This window comes from Triticum urartu, chromosome 4 (genome assembly GCF_003073215.2).
Source record: "Triticum urartu cultivar G1812 chromosome 4, Tu2.1, whole genome shotgun sequence".
Lineage (NCBI taxonomy): Eukaryota > Viridiplantae > Streptophyta > Magnoliopsida > Poales > Poaceae > Triticum > Triticum urartu.
In genome coordinates this window covers 89,280,855-89,285,359 of record NC_053025.1, presented here as the reverse complement: position 1 = coordinate 89,285,359, position 4,505 = coordinate 89,280,855, and the positions used below count along the sequence as shown (strand labels likewise).

At 46.9% G+C, this 4,505-nt stretch overlaps 1 pseudogene; it reads right to left on the bottom strand.

Annotated features, from left to right (window-relative positions):
- Positions 1 to 913: 913 nt before the first annotated feature.
- On the bottom strand, positions 914 to 3,924 carry LOC125554631 (annotated as a pseudogene).
- Between the last annotated feature and the right edge of the window lie 581 nt (positions 3,925 to 4,505).

Sequence of the window (4,505 nt, the reverse complement as noted above, 5' to 3'; positions counted from 1 at the left end):
AACGAACTGAATAGCACAAGAAAGTTGGGACAGGTTTCTTCCAAAAAAAAAAGTTGGGGAAAGAAGCTGATATGGAAACAGAGCTCTTCTTCTCCAATCCATCAAATCAGCCACAAAAAAAAGAGAGCCAAGGGGAGGGGAGGGATGGCAGATCTGGGACAAGATCCAAAGCAAAAGAGATCAACTACTGGGAAGAAAGAAAAACATGTGGAAATAGAACTTATGAAACTGATGCTTTGTTCATCCAAACACACACATGGAGAAAAAGGGTGGGGAGAAAAGATAGGGGCGCTGAGCATATTTCTCTGGACAAACACTGCATTGTTGAGACTGGTTCTTCTTCTAGCTAGAAAGATGATAAAAAGCTAAGGTGATGTGACCACAGATAGATGTTTTGTTATACAGCAAGGGGAAGAGGATGCTCTGTTTCCTTGTGAAGAGTTTTGCAAAAGCACTGCAAAGGAAATGATGTTCCAGTGTCTTATTATAGGCCTAGTGTAAAAAGGACAAAGTACCGGAATGATCATTCACGATTTAGTAAAATATTACGTACACCATGCCCATAGCACTCGGTCCATAAGAGTCAGAAACAGTTGGATAATAAGCACCTGAAAAATGGCAGATAATACTCAATAACTATGTCTCCAAGCACATATCACAATTTGCTCCTACTCTATCTATGTATCTATATAGTTTTTACAGGCAACACTGCCCCCCTCCAGCGATTAGATCATATCGGACTGGGAATGATATTGAAACCAGATATCTTCCATGAGCTCACTTCTGTGGAACAAAATTCAGTGGTCCGTAGCATAACCGAACATGCAGTAATAGGTCTATCGTCAGTTATCCTCCAAATCATCAGCCACATGTAATGTTGACCAGGAACAACGATGGAGACCAGGCTTTCAACTCAACTGAAGTCCACGAACAATCTCCTGCTCAAAGGCATGGCCTGAAATATAGAGCAACAGAAGTCACATTAAGTAATCTTCATCGCAGTAATACCTTCCTAGTGATAAAGAGATTTGTTACATTTGGGCAGAAGCAAAGGAATTGTTCTTCAAAACAAAAAGAAAAACGCAGGAAGTGGATGCTTACCCATTCAGCAAGGGTAGGCTCAGCTCTGCTAAGTCTCCGTCCTAAGCGTTTCTTTCCTGTGATAACCTCCACTATGACAACACCAAAGCTGAAAACATCTGACTTGATAGTGCTTCGAACAATCCTTGCGTCTTGGCAACATACTCAGGTGTACCCATCACTCTAGTTGGAACATGAGTATTGTCACCAGGTGGACCTAACTTTTCCAAGCCAAAGTTAGACAACTTGGGATGACATTCCTCGGCAAGCAAAATGTTCCCACTTTTCACATCACCGTGTATCTCTGGTGGGTTGCAGTTAACATGCAAGTGCTTCAGGCCTTCAGCCGCTCCAGCAAGTTTGTTTATTCTTGTATTCCAATCGAGCGCCTTCTTATGTGGGGAAAGATCTAGATGAAATACAAAACAGAATTCTGCTTAAACAAACTTTTGCTTATTAAGCAACAAATTAAGGAAGCAGAGAACAGAATTATTAGTATATTGTGTAGTTTAGTACCATACCGAAAATATGTTTTTCCAATGAGCCCAAAGGCATATATTGATAAATCAAAATTCTATGATCATCCTCGGCGCAAAAGCCACCAAGCTTTAGAATGGTTTGGGTGATAAATCCTGCTCAACGCCATAGCTCCTGTGCAGAAATCTTTCTTCCCGTGCAATCCATTGGGGTTGAGAACCTTGATAGCTACCTGTGACAGCACCATACAAGCGAATCATATACTACACCATCTCCTCAGAAAAAACAACCTCAGTAACCCATAGCATGAAATCGGTCGACCACATTAAAAATATGAAATGAAATGCTATGGCTGTTCTTGACATACAAAAATTACAAGTGTGTGTAGAATCTTGAAGTAAAATACCAAGTCATTTTTTTGCAGTAAAAAAAAGTCTTAAAGTAAAAAGTCTTATATTGTGTTAAGATTAGTTGTATCTGGATACTAGAGATGTAGGGGCAGTTGGCCACCTGCACAATATGCTTGCTATCTCTGTAGCAATACAAAATTAAAACCGAACAACTTTTAATTAAACTGACTTACATTGCACGTTTTGTGTGCACATCAGAGGGCTTGCAGTTAGTTTATAGGATGGAAGATGGTAAAAATATTTGTATATTAACAATATGATCAATATGTAAACTTGATATGTTTTTTTTGTTCCAATATGCTGCTGCACTTCGAAGATAATACTGAGAGGAAAAGGAAAGGTAGCAACAGCACGCAAGAAACATGCAAACATATTCAATAATCTCACACAAACCAAACATATGCTTGTTATGATACACCCGAAGTTCAATCAGCCCTAAAATGTCTTATATCACTTGTTGAACTCAGTTTAACATGTGATCATACTGTCATTCATGTGAACTGTCTATTGTAGAAGGAAAATATCTTCCAGCTTAACATGGCTCAATAATTGAACTGTCTATTGAAGTATAGAGCACATGAACTTACATTATTGCCATCTAGCAGCACACCTTTGTACACCTTAGCGGACCTGCCTTCTCCGAGGAAGTGATCTCTCCGGAAGCCTAATGTCGCCGCATTTATCTCCTGAAATGTGAATGACAGGTGATGGGTATCCAGAGCAGGGCTTGAGATATCTGCAGAAATAAAAAACCAGCGTAGTTGTCACTTGTCAGGGATGGAAGAGCCTAAACGCATCCATTGTCCAAATAACTCCAAGTATGCAACAACAATAAGGACCAGCGTAGTTTACCTTGAAAACTTTCTGTTCCCAGCATCTTCTTCTTCTCGAAGAGGACCAAATTGGTGAAGTCTAGAGTTCGCTTTGTCCCACCGAGAATCTCGGCAGCACCGTAGATAATATGCTTCAAGATATTGCCCCGTTCCATGAGGGGGGACTTGCCGATCTCCAGAACAAGTAATCGCCTGGCTTCGTTCGGGGAGGTGGGGGCGGCTTGCCTGAGAGGCCCAGATGAGATGCAGGCGCCCTGCCCCACAGGAGGCGCAGGGGAGGGGTCTTGCTGAGGACTGGAGCTCCTCACCGGAAGAGCAGGCGCAGGGGAGGGGTCTTGTTGAGGCAGACTGGAGCTCCTCACCGGAAGAGCAGGCGGAGCGGAGAGCAGGCGCAGGGGAGGGGTCTTGTTGAGGCAGACTGGAGCCCCTCACCGGAAGAGCAGGCGCAGGTGCCGAGGCGGCCCGAACAGGAGCCGGGGAGAAGGAGGCGGCCCCGGCCACCATCTTCCTCCTCTTGCTTGAACTGGCGACGCCTTGCTCCCCGATCTTCCTCTTGTTGATGGGATTGGCGACGCCGGGCGCGTCCCTCCCTCCGTGCGGACTCACGTAGATCTTGCACAAGGACAATCCGTCGCCGCCTTGGCGCGCCTCTTCCTCGCCGACGAGGATGAGCTCTTGCATCATGAACCCCGTACCGATCTTCTCCCCGTGCGACCCCAGCTCGGTGTATAAGAAGGTGCGGCGAGTACCTTGAATCGCCTCGGAGACGAGCGGCACCGGGGCTCGATCCGACCTCCAGAACCCCCCGAGGACGCTCCTCCTCTCTCTGTAGTCGCCCGCCGTCTTCGCGCGGACCACGCTCAGGAAGTAGAGGGCCGACGAGCCGTCGGAGGCGGTGGCAGGCGCGTGCGACTCCAGGAGTTGTCGCGGGTTGTAGCCGTATATGTCCACATCGAGGAGGATGTACGGCGGGAGCATCCATGCGGGGTCGCCCCTTCGCCCAGAGGCGGAGCACCCCGAGCAGCTCCAGGTGGCCGGCGTCTCGCCGGCGGCGGCACGGCCCCTGGAGGCGGCAGGAGGGGGCCTGCCGCGGCGGGCGCCTGCCTCCCTCGGTTGATTTCCATGCCAGATTGCTGTTGGTTGCGGTTGGGATTTGGGTTTGGTTGCGGTTGGTTTTGGCGGCTGGGCGGTATTTGAAGGTGGGGCGAGGAGGACGAGGGAGGCGGCTGCGGGAAATTCGATCTCTGTCGGTCTCTGTCTCAAGTTAACTGAAGAAGAAAGTTCAGACGAGGGACAGAGGAATTGGGTGTCCCAACTTAACTGAACTGAAGTAAAAAAAAACCTGGTTCAGAGTTCAGAACTCAGAAGCTAAGGCAGAAGTCTGGTTCAGAGCTCAAAGGAGTTGGATGAATATATCTGTACAGAGAAGAGAAGATGCTATGGCGCCAACGCGCTCGAGTCACTACTATCAGAGAGGGGGAACAAATCACCATATGTATTTTCAACGAAAAGCCGCATGTCGACAGAGGGAAAATAAGATCAGGGAAACTAAAAGATGCAGAGGGGAACTTGGTTCAGGAAAAGAAGCAGATTGAGGAAATGGCAACAGATTTATTTATTTTTCAAGAAATTATGCGAAACTGATGATACTGCTGAACCTGATGTTGCGGCTGCCGTTGCGGGACGGGGGAAGCAAACAGCTCTG